General features: G+C 44.1%; 1 protein-coding gene across 2 annotated transcripts in view; it reads right to left on the bottom strand.

Moving 5' to 3' along the window:
* NT5C2 (5'-nucleotidase, cytosolic II) overlaps positions 1 to 6,998 on the bottom strand; it is an 86,183-nt gene extending 79,185 nt beyond the window's left edge. The window contains exon 1 of one of the 2 annotated variants that reach the window (XM_045803019.2): positions 6,921 to 6,998. The gene's annotated coding sequence lies outside the window, so the exon portion shown is untranslated. The remainder of the gene's footprint in view (positions 1 to 6,920) is intronic. The other variant, XM_045803020.2, reaches the window with a different exon arrangement.
* Between the last annotated feature and the right edge of the window lie 10,772 nt (positions 6,999 to 17,770).

Here is a 17,770-nt window from a genome sequence, read left to right as displayed (position 1 = left end):
TCTCAGGTTGGCAAGTTCAAGCCCTGCACTGAGCTCCACACCCAGGCTACTTAAAAAAAAAAAAAAAAAAAAAAAAAAAAAAAAAAAAAAAAGGTCATTACTGGGGGCAACTGTGAAACTTTTAATATGTACCAGATATTAGATAACAATGTTACCTCCATGTTAAACATGTAGTTTTGTAGGACATCTTTGTTTTTAGGATATTCAAGATCTTTTGAGGAATGAAGTGTCATGATGTCTGCAATTTACTTTTTTTTTTTTTTTTAGGTGAAAGGTTTAAAACTGTTATACTGATTAGATATACGCATCTTTTTTAGAACTTTTTTTTTTTTTTTTTTTTTTTACTATTAACACATAATGTAGTATTTGTTTCAGGGGTACAGGTCTGTGATTCATCAGTCTTACACAATACACAGTGCTCACAACACATGCCCTCCCCAATGTCTATCACCCAGTTACCCCATCTCTCCCACACCCCTCCACTCCAGCAACCCTCAGTTTGTTTCCTGAGATTAGGAGTCTCTTATAGTTTGTCTCCCTCTTTGGTTTCTTCTTGTTTCATTCCTCACCCCCCCCCCACCCCGTGATCCTCTGCCTTGTTTCTCAAATTCCACATGTGAGTGAGATCACATGATAACTGTCTTTCTCTGATTACTTATTCTGCTTAGCATAATACCTTCTAGTTCCATCCACGTTGTTGCAAATGGCAAGATTTCCTTTTTGATGGCTGCACAGTATTCCACTTGCAACTTACTTTTAAATGATTCAGGAAAAAAACATATAAATGAAAGATAAATGTAGCAATGTTAACTGGTGAATCCAGATGAAAGGTAAATTCACTGAACTATGATTGCACTTTTTTTGTATTGAAATTTTGCCAATAGTTGAAATAAAAATGTAAAAGTTCTGCACAATGAGAGACTAAACACTGAGAAGATATTTGCTACACCATAATTGAGAGGATTAGTAAATAAAGAGAGCTATGGACTAATGATGGAAAACCAAACAAGCCAATAGAAGTCTATAAATACAACTTACAGAAAAGGAAATCTTATAATAAACAGATGTAAAGAAGCTCAACCTCACTTATGATCAGGGAAAAGCAAATTAAAATGAAATTTGGTTTCGTTTAAAAATTTTAAAGTCTAGACAGTGTTTGTGAGGATATTGCAAAATGGGAACTCTCACAACCTGCTGTTGATTATTTAGTATTTTGGAAAATAATTTGGCATTATCTAATAAAGTTGGAAGATCTTCATACTCTACAATCTAAAATTTTCTTTAGCTAAGAATTCTCTCACACATGTAAACAACATGACAATCCAAGAATGTTTATGCTTCAATAGCAAAAAAAAAAAAAATCAGAAACACCTAAAAATCCACAAACTGGTTTATTCATATAATACAACACTATAGAGCAATGGAAATGAACTAAAGACTTATCAATCAACATAGACACATACTATAAACAATGTTGGGGTGCCTAGGTGTCTCAAACACCTGACTCTTGATTTCAGCTCAGGTCATGATCTCAGGATCCTGGAATTGAGCCCTGAGTTGGGCTTTGCACTCATCCAGGAGTGTGCTTGAGGATTCTCTCTCCCTCTGCCCCTCCCCCCACTCTCCCACTTTCTCTCAAATAAATAAATCTTTAAAAAATGATGTAGGGTTGCCTGGGTGGCTCAGTCAATTAAGCATCTGCCTTTGGCTCAGGTCAGGATCTCAGAGTCCTGAGATTAAGCCCTGCATTAGGCTCCCTGCTCAGCAGGGAGTCTGCATCTCCCTCTGTCCCTCCCCCTCCATGCTCTCTATTGCTTGCTTGTTCTCTAACAAATTAATAAATTTTTTAAAAAATGTTTAACAACAAAAAAAATGTTGCAAAATCATATGTATAATGTATTAAATAAGAGTGTATGTACTGGGGTGCCTGGGTGGCTCAGTTGTTAAGCGTCTGCCTTCGGCTTAGGCTGGGATCGAGCCCCACATCAGGCTCCTCCACTGGGAGCCTGCTTCTTCCTCTCCCACTCCCCCTGTGTTCCCTCTCTCACTGGCTGTCTCTCTCTGTCAAATAAATAAATAAAATCTTAAAAAAAAAAAGCTGTATGTACTGGGGACACCTGGGTAGCTTAGTTGGTTAAGCATCCGACCTGATCTCAGCTCAGGTCTTGATCTCAGGGTTGTGAGTGCAAGCCCCGCACTGGGGTCCAGGATGGGCTTGGAGCCTACATAAAAAAAAAAAAAAAAGTGGGGAGGCTGGGTGGCTCAGTTGGTTAAGCATCTGCCTTTGACTCAGGTCATAATCCCAGGGTCCTGGGATCAAGCCCTGGATCAGGCTCCACGCTCAACCGGAAGCCAGCCTCTGCCTGCCACTTCCCCAGCTTATGCTCACTCTCTCAAACAAATCAATAAAATCTTTAAAAAAAAAAAAAAAAAAGATACACACAAAAGGTAGGAACAAATAGTTCAACACTCTCCAAGTCAATTTAATCCTTTAATCCTAACCCTTCTGATTCTGGTGTTTTTTTTTTTTAATATTTTGTTTATTTGACAGAGAGAGAGAGAGAGGGAACACAAGCTGGGGGAGTGGGAGCAGAGGGAGCCCGATGCAGGGCTTGATGCGGGGCTCGATCCCAGGATGCCAGAATCATGACCGGAGACGAAGGCAGATGCTTAATGACTGAGCCACCCAGGTGCCCCAATCCTTCTCATTCTGTAATCCACCTAAAAAGAGGGCAGTTTTGCTGCTCTGCTGGCAATTTTGCTATTTTTATTGATTTTTATTGGCTTGTTGCTAAAGCTGTTTTCCATTTAAGAAAGAACAAAAGACACCTGAGTAGCTCAGTCAGTTAAACATCTGCTTTCTGCTCAGGTCATGATCCCAGGGTCCTGGGATCAAGTCCCACATCGGGGTCCCCCTTCACAGGGAAGTCCACGTCTCCCTCTGCCCCTCCCCCCTGCTTATGCGTGGGCATGCTCTCTGTGTCAAATAAATAAATAAAACCTTAAAAAGAAAAAAATGAACAGCACTGCGAAACTCTGGTAACCAATCATAGAACACAATCAAATTTCAAATAATAAAAAGTCATATAAGATTTACTGTGTCAAATGATAAGAAATTTAGTGATCCATAATAATTTGCAATCAACTTCCTTAAAGCAAAGAACTTTGAAGGGCATGTGGATGGCTCAGTCCATTGAGCATCTGACTCTTGGTTTCAGGTCATGATCTCAGGGTCATGAGATTGAGCCCTGCATTGGGCTACCCACTCAGCAGGGAGTCTGCTCAGGAGTCTCTCTCAAGCCCTCGCCCTCTGCCCCTCCCCCCATTCAACCACTCATACATTTTCTCTCTCTAGAATAAACGAATCTTTAAAGCAAAGAACTTTCTTACATCTGAACCTAAAAAACAAAACAAACACCAATCAGTCATTAAAAAAGGTTATCCTGGGGCACCTTGGTGGCTCAGTGGGTTAAGCATCTGCCTTCAACTCAGGTCATGATCCTGGGGTCCTGGGACAGAGCCCCATGTCAGGCTCTCAGCTCAGCAGGGAGCCTGCTTTTCCCGCTCCCCAACTCTCACTCGTGCTTTCTCTCGCTCTCTCAAATAAATAAACAAAACCTTAAAAAAAAAAAAGCTTATCTTACTTCATTAATTGTGCTCTATCTTCAAGAAATCCACATAGCCTATCTTGTAAACAGCTTACCAGAAATTCTGTCTCTAGCTTTATCTCATACTATTACTCTACCACATACTTTTAGTGAGAACCTATTCATTAAACCCTCATTATATCCACTTTTGCATCTTCTTACTCTCATGTCACCATCTTGTTTTTCTGATTCCACCAACATGCAGTAACGTCCCCCACTTTGAACAAAAAACGCAAGAGTTAACATTTATAGAGAATTTAAGGTATGCCAGTACTGCTTCAATGGAATTATCCCATTTAATCCACAAGACCCTGTGAAATTTGTTCTATTTTCCCCTTTTTCGTGGTTAGAGAAACTAAGTGAGGCCCTCCATGTTCTCCAAGGTTGCATGGATGGTAAGCTGCAAGCCAGGTCTCAAACCCAGACTCCAAAAACCACACCCTCAAACATATGTGATGCTATCTCATGGCTCAAAGTATTGACTGCCTTTACTGCTCAAATGTCACTGAACATATGCCCTGTGATATTTAACATTTTGTGTTCATAGATGTCGTCTAAGTGGCTCAAAATGCTACATTTCTTCAACAAAAATTTACTGAGAGTCTGTATGCCAGGCATTGCTGACTACTTGGTCTAAAAGCATGTTACAGAGCCTCTACAAACAAAAAGTAGATGAATTCTTCAGATACATGGACATCCCAGAAATGTGGGTAAATGAAAATTAAAAATATGTACATACCAACTGAAACTACATAAAAACTATGTTTAAATAGGAATTGGAAAAGAACATAGTCATAAATAGTATGATAAAGTTGGGGTTTGTTTTTTGTTCTTCTGCTATTTCATTGAATTAAGTTTTTTGTTAAGAAAGCTAAGCAATGAAAAGACGTATTTAAGAATAAAACCACACATCTTAAGTGCTTTCTTTCTCCCATAAAACAGCAAGAACAGCCTAGAGACAGATGAATGAACATCCCTCCTCTTAACATTCCACCGTAACTTGGCTTTCTTTAGGAAGATACACCTGATGTCAGTAGTAAGGCTTGCAGATACTATAAGTAAATCTCTCTCTCTGTAAATCTTCCTACAATTATAAACTTTTGGAAACGTGTAGCTAATTGTAAATTTTCATACAACGGAATCAAATATTAGAACTGAAAGAAACCGGGGCCGGGGCAGCTGGGTGGCTCAGGCCCTTAAATGTATGCCTCTGGCTCAGGTCATGATCCCAGTGTCCTGGAATTGAGTCCTGGAATCGAGTCCCACTTCGGGCTTGCTCAGTGGGGAGCCTGTTTCTCTCTCTCTCTCTGCCTGCCCCTCCCCCTGCTCACGTGCTCTCTGACAAATAAATAAAATCTTCCCCAAAAACCAAACCAAACCAAACCAAAAAACCTGAAAGAAACCTTACAGAACATCTCCTCCAGCCCTCTCATTTTACGGACTGGTTACTAAATTCTAAAATCTAAATTCTAGGTTAATAAGAGTAAATGCAGCAACAACCTATAAGAGCTGAAACTATAGTGGCTTATATTGCAAAAGAAATGCATTTCAGAAATAAAGTCTGTGTGTGCTAGCATCAGCCCTTCATGTAGACCTCTGATTTTAATTACTAACTAGCTATGTCTTATTGAACTTAACTTCTACAGGCCTGGATGTCTTCATCTGGATAAATTCTAACCATTGTTGAAAACTGTCCCAGTAGGGGCTCCTAGCTGGCTCAGTGTACAGCATGCGACTCTTGATCTCCGAGTTGTGAGTTGGAGCCCCACGTTGGGCGTGAAGCCTACTTAAATAAAATTAAATGAAGAAAAAAAAAGGTGTCGCGGTAAATACCTAAAAAGACCTCAATCACATTAAGTTTCCATGGTAAACGGTACTGTTTCAACATTCTTCCTTTCAGGTTACAGTTAGAATTTGCATCCGCTGTCTTAAGAGGAAAGATGAACAGTGTGCAGGCATTACAAAACAAATACAGTTCAATCAAGAACCTGTCTGCATCGGACACGCACAGACGCACCCACACAACCCTATAAAGGTGACTAGTCACTGCAGAGCACAGTACTTTACAATACATCCCTCAAACGTAACGGCCCTAAAGCCCACGGCATGGGAAAACAACAAATGACACCACGTTCTACCCACTGCTTTTAAAAGCTGAGGCCTACTGACGTCAAAATATCCAAACGTTATGCTTACAACTAATGGTTCGGGCCTCAGCTCTGCATCTCCCCCTCGGCTTTCACCAGCTTCAGGGGTCCCCAGGGAAAAAAAAAAAAAGGGAGTGGGGGGGCGCCTGGGTAGCGGCGAAGTCGTTAAGTGTGTGCCTTCGGCTCAGGGCGTGATCCCGGCGTTGGGGGATCGAGCCCCACATCGGGCTCCTCCGCTGGGAGCCTGCTTCTTCCTCTCCCACTCCCCTGCTGTGTTCCCTCTCTCGCTGGCTGTCTCTGTGTCACATAAATAAATAAAATCTTAAAAAAAAAAAAAAAGGGGGGGAGTGGGCCGCCACCAGACAGCTGACGCCTGACTTGGGAGCCGTTTGGAAATAATGGTTTTTGTGGCGGCTTGCGATTCGATGTGAGCTTTCCAGGAAGTGTTGCAAACGACAAAACTGGCATGTGGGCTAACAAAAACTGGCAATTTCCTGCGGCTCTGGCGAAAACGCTGTCAACCTCGCCTCCTACCACGACGGTCCGCCAGTTCCTTGGGGGCCACCCGGAACGCGCAGGGGGTGAGGCCCATGAAGAGGGGCGGAAAGGCTGGCCTCTGGTGCCGACGGAAGCCGGCGTCGGCCGGAAAAAATAAGCAGGACTGAGTGAAGAGGGGCCCGCCTGAGGCGGGATGGGGGCTGCCACCCGCGTGAGAAAAGCAGGGGGGGCAGGACACGGCGAGGCTGGCTCTGAGGAGACGAAGGGCCGCGCTCCGAGGGTAAGGCGGGTCCCGGCGAGCCGACGGCAGGGAAACAATGGCGCGAGCGTGACGTGGGGCTGGGGGCGTCGCCGCGGCGCGGAGGTGGGGGCCGCTCTGAGGCGGGGGCCCGCTGGGGATGCGGAGGGCGCCGAGCCGGGAGGCGGCTGCCGAATCTGCAGGCGCGCAGGCGGGCGCTGGGATGGAGGAGAGGGGCCCGAGGGGCGCAGAGGCCCGGGTGGGGCAGGGGCAGGAGGCGGCCCCCGGTCCTAAGTCGCGCGCTCTCCCGCGCACCCTCCCTCCCTTGCCTTCCCGTTCTCTCGCTCGGCCGCTCCCTCCCCGCGGTTCCGCGACTCCCGCCGCACTCACCAGCCCGCCGCACGGCAGCAATGCCAGCGCGCAACTGCCGCAGCCGCTTCGGCGAGCTCCTTCCCCGCCCCCGCCGCCCCGGCACCGCCCCCAGCTCGCGCCCGGCCAGGGACCGGCGTGCTGTTCTTTCCCCAGCTCCGCCGCAGAACCGGGCCGCCGCGACGCTCCCTAGCAGCCCTGCCTTCGGGCGTGCGCCTCCGGCCCTAGCACGGGTTTTCGAGATCCACCAAAAACAGAACAGCAGTTGTTGACGAGCTGTGGGATAAGGCACGTTGACAACCCTTACATGTCTTTTAGGTCTCCATCCCTTGGCCTTGTGCCCGGTCCCTCACCAAGGCCCCGGACCACCTTGCCTTGGTGTACACGCAGACGCTTTTCCTTAAGGGGACGGGGCATCCTTTTTCCCAGTCACCGAATCTTCTGGTCGAACGGACCCCTGAGCCCTTCCAGACCCCCATACCACGCTTGAATCCCATTGATGGTTAAAAGCACCAGCTTTGGAGTTTGTCAGAACAGGTTGGAATTCCAGTTCCACCACTAAAAATCATGAGACCTTGGGCAAGTTACCTGACCTTACTGTACCAAGTTCCCTCATCTATAATACAGGAACAGATAACAATAGTAGCTACACCTCATTGGGTGTCACAAGATGAAATAATAGAGGGAAGGTCCTCAGCACAGTCCTGGCACACAGCACTCAATAAATGTTAGTTACATCGACCTCAACAAACCCAAAGATTCCCCAGTGACAGAAAGCCCACTATTTCCAGAGCAAGGCATTCCTTGCTCTCAGCAGCTTTGACACCGGTTAGAAAGTGTTTCTGGGGGCACCTGGGTAGCACAGCGGTTAAGCGCCTGCCTTTGGCTCAGGGCGTGATCCCGGCGTTCTGGGATCGAGCCCCACATCAGGCTCCTCCGCTATGAGCCTGCTTCTTCCTCTCCTACTCCCCCTGCTTGTGTTCCCTCTCTCGCTGGCTGTCTCTATCTCTGTCAAATAAATAAATAAAATCTTTAAAAAAAAAAAAAAAAAGAAAGTGTTTCTGAAACATCCACTCTCTGACCCAAGTCCTATCCTTGGGAGCCTCAGAGAGCAAACAGGTCTAATTTCTCTTTGTCCTTCTACTTATAGATATTTGAAGATTTCTGCCCCAGGTCTTGTGTTATTGGAGACCAATATCTTCCATTACTGGGGAAGGGAAGATCTTTGTCCTCGTTCTCCTCATGCACCTAGTAGGTTTGAATATGGCTCCGTTAGAGTATATCACCCAAAACAGAACTAAATGTTTGCAGTACCATCAGAGCAAAGCAGTACCCTAACTTCCTCCTTTGTAGGAGTTCCATTCAGGCAATAAAGTTCATGGCATCCACACTATTGACTCATTGAGCTTGCCATCAACAAAACCTCCAAGACTTTTAAATAAGTGCTCTGCTGGAGCATTTCTACCTCTCTTGCGATTTTTGAGCCAACTTCAGTTCAGGTCATCTGAGGACAGGCCTTGGGCCTCTCACCTACTAGCTCTTTCAGGATATGTGAGGAAAAAGAATAGGAGTTGGAAGTTCGTCTAACTCCACGTTTCAACCAAGTGCTTTTGGAAAAAGTTCATGGTTTGTGTCTAAAGACCATGCCACTGAACAAATAGCATTTTATATAGATATATAGATATATAGATATATATATAGATATATATTATATCTCAACTGAGCAAAATCTCAACTGAGCAAAAAAAATGCATGCATACATGAAAGACTAAAAGGAACTATGTAATTTAATATGTTAGTAGTGGTTTTTTTCTCAGTAATAAGATTCAGGGTAGTTTCTTTTCTTCTTTATATTTTCCCATAAATTTCCCAGATTTTCTACATCATTTATACTACTTGTATAATCAAGGACTTTGTTTCCAAAAAAATGAGTAAAAATAACTTTAAAAATCAGGGACATGTAATAACTTTTAAAATTGGGGAATAAGGGGCACCTGGGTGGCTCAGTGGCTTGGGCATCTGCCTTCGGCTCAGGTCATGATCACAGGGTTGTGGAATCGAGCCCCATGAATCGAGCCCCATGTCGGCTCCCTGCCCAGCGGGGAGTCTGCTTTTCCTTCTCCCTCTGACCCTCCTCCTTATTTGTGCCCTCTCTCTCTCTGTCTCAAATGAATAAATAAAACCTTTTTAAAAAATTGGGATATAAACTTAAGATATAACAGACTAAGAGAAAACATTTGTAATACATAAAATAAAGATTTGTATCTGGAACATACAAAGGACTCTTAACAAATCAATAAGAAAAAAATCTACTAGAAAAATGGGCAAATAATATAAATCGGCAATTCACAGAAAGGAAATATAAATTGTTAATAAGCACACACAAAATGCAATCTCAGTAGTAACCAGGGAAATGGAAATTAAAACTGAGATTGGAAACAATTTTCAATCTTCATAATATCAAAAGAATATAAATTGGCACAGCCACTTTAGAGGGCAGTAGGAGAACATCTATTAAATCTGTGTCTCAGCAATGCCACTTCTAGTTATCTACCATACTCCATGTACATATGGAGGTGTGTATAAGGAGAATTACTATATTTTTTTTCCTTTTAAATTTTTTTTTTAAGATTTTATTTATTCATTTGACAGAGAGAGAGACAGCCAGTGAGAGAGGGAACACAAGCAGGAGGAGTGGGAGAGAAAGAAGCAGGCTCCCAGCGGAAGAGCCTGACGTGGGGCTCGATCCCAGAACTCCAGGATCACGCCCTGAGCCGAAGGCAGATGCTTAATGACTAAGACACCCAGGCGCCCCAGTGATATTGTTAATAAAGAAACTTTGGAATCCGCCTAAGTGCCCACCAACAGGGGAATGGCTAAATAAAATGCACATTACTCATAATGCAATTTTGTAGAGAATTTAAAGGAAGTGACCGTGATCTATGTGTTAATATAGATCTATCTCAAAATCATATAGTTGAGGGGCACTTGGGTGGCTCAGTCGGTTAGGTGTCTGACTCTTGATTTCAGCTCAGGTCATGATCTCAGGGTCCTAAGCTTGAGCCCTGCCTTAGACTCCATGCCCAGCACGGAGCTTAAGATTCTCTCTCTCCCCCACTCTCTCTGCCCCTTCCCCCTCACTTGCTCCCTCTCTCTCTCTCTAAAAAAAAATAAATAGATAATATAGTTGAATGTAAAAAGCAAGTTGCAGTATGATATATAATATGTAAGTTATATATATAATTGATACTTTAAAAAAATGTTCCTCAAAATGCTTAACTTCGGTCTAAGCATGAAAAATCATCAGACAAACCCAAATTAAGGGCTATTCTAAAAAATACCTGACTTGGACTCTTCAAAAGTGTTACAGTCGGGGTGCCTAGCTGGCTCAGTTGGAAGAACATGTGACTCTTGATCTTGGGGTCATGAGTTTGAGTTCCATGTTGGGTGTAGAGACTGCTTAAAAATAAATAAATAAACAGACTATTAAATAAAAACAAAACAGAACTGGAATCCTTTAAAAAAAAAAGTGTTAAGGTCATGAAAGCCAAGGAAAGACCGAGAACTGTTACACAGTGCAGGAGATTAAAGAGACAAGACAACTAAATGCAACAGAGGATCCTGGATGGGATCCTGGAACAGTAAAAGCACATTAGTGGAAAAACTGGTAAAATTCTAACAAAGTTTATAGCTTAATTAACAGTACCTTGTACCCGTGTTCATTTCTTAGTTTTGATCATTCATTGAACCAGAGTTACAGAACCCATTAACATTAGGAGAGGCTGAGTGAAGGTATACTGAACTTTCTGTTACTATCTTTGGTACTATCTTTTACTTAAAAATAAAATGTTAAAACACTTTGCAACTCTTCTGTAAATCTAAAATTATTTTCAAAATAAAATGTTAAAACGCAGACATAAATACTATTATTTCTTATCAACACTGCTATAGATAAATTCTAAATCATATGCTGAAACCTAATGCCCAACATTATGGTATGTGTAGGTAGGGCCTTTGAAAGGTAATTAGGTCATGAGGGCAGAGCCCTCATAAATGGAATGAGTGCCCTTATAAAAGAGACCCCAGAAAGCTTCCTACCCCTTCCGCCCTGTAAGGACACAGCAAGAAGATAGCTGTCTCTGAACCAAATCTGCTGGTGCCTTTCCCTTGGACTTCCCAGCTCTGGAACTGTGAGAAATTTCTTATAGGCTACCAAGTCTCTGGTATATGGGTATAGCTACCCAAACTAAGACAATCATACATTAAGTTTGTAAAAGATTTTTAAAACAGATATAAGGCTATCAGAAGTTATCCGGGGGGAAAAAAAAAAAAAAAACACCTGTCTCTGAAGATGGGGTAAAGGGCCAAAATTGGGGGTGAAAGGGAGTTTAGCTTAGTTTTACTGGATTTTTTTGTTCTTTTTTTTTAAGAGAAAGAGAGAGCATGCGCATGGGGGTGGGGTGGGGAGGCAGAGGAAGAGGGAGGGAGAGAACCTTAAGCAGGCTCCACGCCCAGTACCGGGGCTCCTCAGCTTGATCTCACAACCCTCCTGAGATCATGACCTGAGCCGAAATCAAAGAGTCGGATGCTTAACCAACTGAGCCACCCAGATGTCCCTAGTTTTATTGTTTCTGAAGATAAATGTATTCATGTATTGTTTTTGTAACCAGGAATTAATGTTTTAATTGCAAAAGAAAGGAAAAGGGCAGGACATTTGGTTTTATGACTTTCTGGAGAAAGACAAGCCATACCAACTATGAAAGAACCTTCTAACAGAAGACCGGGGAGTCTGAGGAAGCAATGAAGAGCCTTAAGTGGCTTGCTTAGGGTCTCTAACTTGGCATTGGCTGAAAGGCCTGGGCAGTGAGTGCTCAGCAAGAGAGGCCATCTTACTGTGGCTTTGGAAGGCCTCTCACCAAACATCCTGCCCAGTACCCACATGGCTGTCCTACCCCTTTGATTAACACGATTTCCCCCCAGAATACCATAAACTGTGAGTCACCCAGAATATAAGCAGCGTTCACAGGTCACTCATCAGTTTTCTGCTCCTTGGCAGAAGCTCTCAGAGAAATGCAAACATTGCTCAACACCCTGGCCTGGGGCCTAGAAACAGCCTCCTGCTGCCCAAAATTTTTCTCCCAGGAAGTGTTCAGTCTTAGATCCAAACAGCCTTCTCAGATGTCTCCTGTTTTTCATCCTTCTTTCTCTAATAGCATAGGGTCAGCACTTACCATGATTCGTGCCAGCACAGCCACTATGCAAGGAGACAATCAGAAAATGTTTAGTCTAGCTAGAAATGTCCAGTCCAACTTCAGGGACAGGATATCCATGTAAGACTCCAGAGCACCGACATTTCTTCAAAAATATGCAGTGAGTTCCTACCTTGTGCCTAACACTCATCAATAGAGACATGGGTTTTGCTCTCTTGGAGGTTGCCAACTGCTTGGGAAGATAAGCTTTAAATAAACGAACAATTATTTTCCTACAATTTTAGGGAAGTGCAATGCAGGAAAAGTAAAAGATGCTATGAGGGAAAACAAAATAGGGGCTAGGTTTTGGGGCAGGGAGAGGCTCAGGGAACATTTCCCTAAGGAAATAACATCTCAGCTGAGCCCTGAAGGATGAGTAGGACCTAAGCTAAAGAGAGGGGCTTGGCTTGGATGGTTGGAGGATTCCTGAAAGAGGGACCAGGAGGTACAAAGGCCAGAAATGAGTCACTACCTGATAGTGACTCAACACTGCATGAAGGATAAGAATAAGGTCAGCTGGATCCCCACTTCTGCTTCAACGCAACTCCACTTTTATCTGTTTTAAAAAGAGATTCCAAAAAATATAAATAAATAAATAAATAAATAAATAAATGGGGTGCCTGCGTGGCTCAGTTGGTCGGGCATCTGCCTTCGGCTCAGGTCATGATCCCAGGGTCCTGGTCCAGCTCAGCGGGGAGCTTGCTTCTCCCTTTCCCTCTCCCTCTGCCTGCCACTCCCCCTGTTTGTGCTCTCTCTCTCTCTCTCTAATAAATAAATAAAATAAATAAATGAATAAATAAATAAATAAATAATTTTTTAAAAAAAGAGATTCCATATAGGGATGTGTGTGTGTGTAACTGCCCACATGTCTATGTTTGAAAAAAGGGCTTGGTTGCTTTTAAAAAATGTGTTTGAGGGGTGCTTGGGTGGCTCAGTTGGTTAAGCGTCTGACTCTTCATTTTGGCTCAGGTCATGGTCTTGGTGTCATGAGATTGAGCCCCGCATCAGCTCAGCAAGGAGTCTGCTTCTCTCCCTATCCCTCTACCCCTCCCTGAGCTGGTGTGTGTGTGCTCTCTCTCTCTCTCTCTCTCTCTTTCTCTCTCTCACAAATAAATAAATAAATCTTTTTTTTTTTTTAAGTGTGTTTGAAAACTATCAGTGTAGGCTCTGGAGCACCTCTCAGAAGGCCTTTGCATGGACTCAGGTTCCAAGCTACAAGGGCTTGCTGATCTTAACCAAAGTTCATTGATTTTGCCGCTGTTGTCTTGCCAGGCTCTGCCAAAGGGCCATCTGCCCACTCTGATTCTCCCAGTGGTGTTGTGGAAAGGTCTCAAAAGAGATCATTGACAGCAGCTCAGTACAGATCAGGCAGCTTAGTCCACAGGCAGCTTCTGTCTATGGAATCAGAGGCTGAAAATAGATCATTACATGCCATAAAAGTCTTAAATTGCTTCTAACCAGGCAGCATGCTGTAGGGATTAAGAAAATGGATTCCAGAGTCAGACTCTCTGGCTTCAACTTCTGGCTCCGCAGCTAACTAGCTGTGACCTGGGCAGGTTTCTCAATGCCCTCATGTCTTAGTTTCCCCATCTTTAAAATGGAGGTGAGGATAATAATAGTGTCTACCTCATAGGCTTGACGAGGATCAAATGAGATCACATTTGTACAGCATTTGAGGTAGGGCTGAGCATCCAGTGAGCACTACATAAATACATTTGTTAAATAAAACCAAAGTGGCAATAGTACGTTTCTTTCTGTATGAATTCATGGGTGGCAATGCCCAAATCCAGGCATTTTAAGTCTTCTACACTGCTGTCAAGGTGAGGCTTTCTCTGTGGCCTCCCACACCTCTGAGGAATTGGGGTCACATGGCCCTCTGAAACGGTGAGTGGTTACCAGATTCAGGATTCCTTCACTCAGTAATATTTCAAAAGCACTTCTGAGGATTCATGTAGGGTAGCCATCTTTGGACAGTGCCATTCAAGACATTAAAATAAACTGCCAATGGGACACCTGCGTGGCTCAGCTGGTTGGGGTCTGCCTTTGGCTCAGGTCATGATCCTGGGGGTCTGGGGATCGCCCCGCATTGGGCTCCCTGCTTGGTGGGGGTCTGCTTGTCCATCTCCTCTGCCCCTCCCCCCACTTGTGCGCTCACTCATGCTCTCTTTCTCAAAAAAATAAAATCTTCAAAAAATTAAAAATAATAAAATAATAAAATAAACTGCCATCTACTGTCATTACTATTTCTTGAAAAGCAATTTTAACACCAAAAAAGTAGAAAAAACATAATTTGAGAATAAAAGGCAGGGCCTTAAACTAAATTGAGCTTAGTAAAAAATTGATACCCTTTTCTGCTTTTTTCCGTTTCATCTTGAGCCACCAGCCAAGAGCCGACCCCTGTCTAAGACCCAGCATTTGGCTAACACTGCTCTACCTGGCCCTTCTGAGTGATCCTGGACACACTGGACATTATAATTAAACACCTCTCCACCTCTCTGAATGTCCACACCTCAAAGCCAGTACTGAACACCCCACACTTTACAAAACTGAAGGCATTTGCTAATAATCCCAGAAAGTACTGCCATGCTCCCAGGTCTTGGAAAGAGTTACTTTAGTTGTTCCCTGTAGCACTTAATGAGGCCATTTAGAACCTTGGCCCTAATTTCAAGGAGTCAAGAAGGACTCTGAGCTACCCGGGTGTTTTAGAAAAAACCTCCCCATCCTCCTGTGTCTCCTTTACTCTCATAGCACTCCCACACTCACAACACTTCTGAAACCAGATGCGTGAGAGTTTTCCCACACCAAGCAATTCTCTGGGACAACGGAGTGTCTGCCTGGAGACAGTGTCAGATCCCCCAGGGTAAGGGCTCAGTCCCACAAGACTGCCCCCCACTTCAGATCCAGTCACAAGTAACAAGTCCCCAGGTTATCCACAACTTCTGACTCGGCTGCAAATCAGAGGTTCCCATGACCTCCTCCCCCTTGGATTTGATCATTTGTTAACAGCCACTCACAGAACTCAGGGAAACACCTGCTTGCATTTACCAGCTCATTAAAGGCTATGATCAAAGTGAACAGCCTGACGAAGAGATACAGAGGCTGAGGTCTGGGAGGGTCCCAAGCACAGGAGTTTTGTCCCCATGGAGTTAGAGGGGCACCCTCCCAGGATGTGGATGTGTTCACCAACCTGGAAGCTCTCTGAACCCCACACATTTTTTTTTTTAAGATTTTACTTATTTATTTGAGAGAGAGAGAGAGCATGAGTGGGGTGAAGGGCAGGGGAGAGGTAGACACCCCACCAAGCAGGGAGCCCAATGTGGGGCTCGATCCCAAGACTCCAGGATCATGACCTGAGCCGAAGAGAGACACTTAACCAACTGAGCCACCCAGGCGCCCCACCCCACACATTTTTATGGAGACTTCATTGCACAGGCATGATTGATCATTAACTCCATTTCCAGCCCCTTGCCCTTCTTAAGAGAATGAAGGGAGGGGCTGAAAATTTTGAGCTTCTAATCACCGCACGTTCTTTGTAGTGACCAGCCCTCATCCAGGAGCCATCTATGACTCTGAGGAGAGTTACCTCATTAGAACAAAAGACATGCCTATCACCCAGGGAGTGACAAGGGTTTCAGGAGTTCGTACCAGGAACCACAGAAAGAGACCAATGTCTATTTTCTACCATCTCATGCTGAGTGTGCAGTTTTTCTCCCCAGACATAATGAGAGATTCCTGGAAGGAGAGTCAGGGTACAGAGGCTGTTATGCTGACTCTGCTGCAAATTTACTGTGTAATTTTGGTGAGGCCCTCAACCATTCAGAGACCTAATTCACTCTTCTACAAAATGGAGGCAGTAACACCTGCTCTGCATTCCTCAAGGTTGTTTTGTGAATCAAATAAGTAATGGCTACGAATGTGGTGTTAAAGCATTGTAAAGGAAAGGGTATTTGTCAACTCTCAGCCCCCACCCCCTTCTGGCCAGCTCCTCGAGATTCCCTACTAAGTGTATACCAAGGATTCTCCCCCCCACCCTCTCCTTTGGTCTGACGAGGATTCCACAGCACAACACTCCAGGGGAGACTCCTAGGCCTTGGGTTAGAGCAGTGTGATAGGGAAGAGCTGATTTGTTCTCTTTCTCAGAGCCCTGGTCTCGCAGCTCTCCCCAGGAGGGAGCGAGCTCCTAAGTATTAAACACTCAGGAGTCCACAAATACTCTTGGAGTTCCAGCTTAGAGAGCCTGTCCAAGAATGCTTCCTGCTAAACCAACAAAGGGTAATAGCAGGAGAATGCCGGGAGACATTCCATTCCCCGCCTCCAAGGAATCCTGGCAGCTGGACTTTCTAGTGTGTTATATCTGGAAGAAACTTTAGATGGGTGGTTCTCTATTCTGGCTGAACATTAGAATCACCGGGGGAGATTTTTAAAAATACCCATGCCAGGCCGTACCTCACACCAATTGAATCAGAAACTTTCAGGGAGGGACCTAGACATCAGTAGTTCTAAATCTCCCCAGATCACTGAAATGTGCAGCCTAGTTTGCAAACCACTGCTATTGATGATCCAGGTCGAACAGCTCATTTTACAGAAAAAAAAAAAAAAAAAGTGCCCTGGGCATTTAAGAATTTTGTCCAAAGTCCAACAGATTAGACTTTGAACTATCAATCCAATAAGTTGATGGTAATAACAGCTAATTTTTGTGGAGCATGTACTGGCAAGCAACCTCCACTTGACAAGCATAATCTCAGTTAGTCATCACAATAGTCTTCGGAGAAAACTGAAGCCCAGAGGTTGAGTTTGCTCAAGGTCAAAGCAACTGAAGTGGCGGAGATCCCTGTTCAGCTGTTCAACCAAATCTGAGAGCGGATGACAAGACAGGACCTCTGCCTTTAAGGAGCTTGTGGTCTATCTGGGGGGACAGGGAACAGGTGAGCCAACACTTAAAACAGTTTGCTAAGCATGACAGTGACAGTAAACAATGGGAGGCCAAGGAAGTCACCTAACTCTGGGAAAAGTCAAAGAAGTCTCAGAAGAGGAGTTGCTTGCAGAAGTCGTAAAAGGTGAATGAAAAGTAGTTTAGTGAAAAGAAAGAAGACGAAGTGGGACTAACAAGTGCGAAGACATGACCTGTGAGAGAGCACGGTGCTCAGAGCTCTGTAGGAATTCAGAACGACCCGTAAGTCCGTTTGGGTAGCGATGTTAGTAAGCGGTGAGATTGAAGATGAACAGAGACCAGATCATTAAGTCTGAAAAAGGGAACCATCAAACGATTATAAACTAGACAAGGAAAGGGTATAAATTTGTTTAAAAGATTACTGAGGATAAGACATCAAAAGCCCAGGCAACAAAAGAAAAAAAGCGGCCTATTATCAAAACTAAAAACTTCTGTGGGAAGATGGCAAGTAGGAGGTCCCCAAACGCACCCCATCCCATGGATACGACCAGATAACACTCACATAAGGGCAAATAACCCAGAAAACAACCCGAAGACTGGCAGAACAAATTCTACCACTCATGTAGAGACAACGGGTGCCTGGCTGACTCAGTCAGTAGAGCATAGGACTCTTGATCTTGGGGTTGAGTTCGAGCCCCACACTGGGTGTAGAGATTACTAAAAAAAAAATA

Source organism: Ursus americanus, chromosome 6, assembly GCF_024610735.1.
Source record: "Ursus americanus isolate L20-20 chromosome 6, mUrsAme1.1.p, whole genome shotgun sequence".
NCBI lineage: Eukaryota > Metazoa > Chordata > Mammalia > Carnivora > Ursidae > Ursus > Ursus americanus.
Note: the sequence above shows the minus strand (reverse complement) of the source record. Positions and strands in the feature narration are given on the sequence as shown.